Here is a 2025-nt window from a genome sequence, read left to right on the forward strand (position 1 = left end):
TCTCTCTCTCTCTCTCTCTCTCTCTCTCTCTCTCTCTCTCTCTCTCTTGTTTCATCTCAATCTATTAATCGTGGCCTAAATGCGGTGTCGCCCAAATGCCACATACGCATGGAATTCGATTCCGAATGTCTTTATAGCTTTTTAAAATTTTTATCGTTTTGACAAAATGACTAACGGAAAACATTACTTTTACTACAAATATTACGATCGAAATAAATTTGAGTATCCGTGAAAAATTGTATTAAACATTAGAATTTTTTTTCTGCTTAACGATGACAATGCATGCACGCATAAACTTTTTCGGGCAGAAAGATGGAATCATTCGATATAGTGATATAAAACAAGGGTGTTAAATTACGTTAAAACTAGTGGAACGAGTCATTGCTATATGCAAAATGTATGCGAACGAACGAGCGGATGAGCGCAATTGCGCTCACGCTCACTATGACAACTCTATTGCTCAGTTCGTGTGCAACCACCCCAAATATAAATCAAACCCCAGTCTTTTTATTCCATTCACTTTATTATTATTTTTTTTTTTCTTCTCTCTAACCACTATTTCACTATTTCTTCATCGGCATCATATCCCATTCGAAGAAAACAAAAACTCCTCCATACGCATATCATCTGCATTAGAAATGAATATCTCGAATATTTATTCAAACATGCATTTAGCTCTTCCCGATTTTTTTTTCTACATATATGTCTTGTCACATAATTGCAACATGTTAATGTTACGAGCACACTCAACGCGACATCGTAGGCATTAGATGATTTTTGCGAATCACTCAACCGTTGCATGATTTTAGTGGATATTGATATATTTCGAATCGTTGGCCGTTGTGTGTTTATGAGATTTAGCTAAAAACATCTCCATTTCAGAATCATTCACAATGTTTCGCCCATTCTATCAATCTTCCTTAGATATACAACCATTCTTTCAACGCACAGATTTATTATTCGGAGACCTATCACCCGTTGCATGACTCATCCATACCCGGTGCTCTTTATTTTACTCGGTTCTTTTTTTTCTGCCTTTCATCAACTATGAATATATCTTCCAAACTGCATTAAAAGGAATTCTTGAGCAGTAGTGACTCACATCCATCGATTAATTAATGTTTTATGTTTGAATTTAAGATGATCACATTGCACATCCAAACAATTTTATGCCATTCCAACTATTATTGCGCTTAAAATCAATCATTTCGTTTCGAATTTTATCGAAAAGATTCAGAAGGAGTTTTACGTGGTGTATGCGACATTGACTGAAATAACGCCGAAAAAAATCCGAATTAATGATGTTGAATAGGTTGGTGACTAAGTGAATTTCTTCAAATCGGAATGTTAAAATTTATTTCATACAAAATTTAATTTCACTCATATTCAAGTACAAAACATTTTTTATTTGATTCATTGTCAGAAATTTTCATTATTTTTTAAAAAGATGCGATTCATTCATTTAATCTAATTATAAAATCATTTATGTCATTTACTTGAAGCCAAAAATTGTTTGGAATGTAATTGGGTTTTCGTTCTGTAATTAAGTAATGCATTTGGAATTTAACGAGTATCGTCAAATCATTATTAAATCGCCAAGTAGTCACACTTGGGAGTTGAAACAACATAATTTTTTTCACATTCAAGTTATTGTTTAATGCATCGATGTATAAAGGAGCAATTTTAATCAAAATCGTAAGATTAGACCCCGAGTTATAACATACACACAAAGTTATCTTCAGATTCTCACACAAAACCTTATAAAAAATGCCATTTCGAGGGAAAAAAATCCAGTTCCAAGAAAAATATCGTTTTTTATTCATCTTTTTAACATTTATACCGAAAGATTTTTGACAGTTCTGCTTTCCATTTGAAAACAATTTTGCTTTCATTCAGTTCATTTTGTTTTTGTTCAAGATACTTGAAAAGTCAAATTGAATGCCCGATAGGAAAATGCCTTTAATTTAGATTACAATTTTATTTTTCAACGTTGTGGATAACAGTGAGAATGGTACATTTGATATT

This window comes from Contarinia nasturtii, unplaced genomic scaffold, assembly GCF_009176525.2.
Source record: "Contarinia nasturtii isolate CC-2019 unplaced genomic scaffold, AAFC_CNas_1.1 Cnas_scaffold_78, whole genome shotgun sequence".
Lineage (NCBI taxonomy): Eukaryota > Metazoa > Arthropoda > Insecta > Diptera > Cecidomyiidae > Contarinia > Contarinia nasturtii.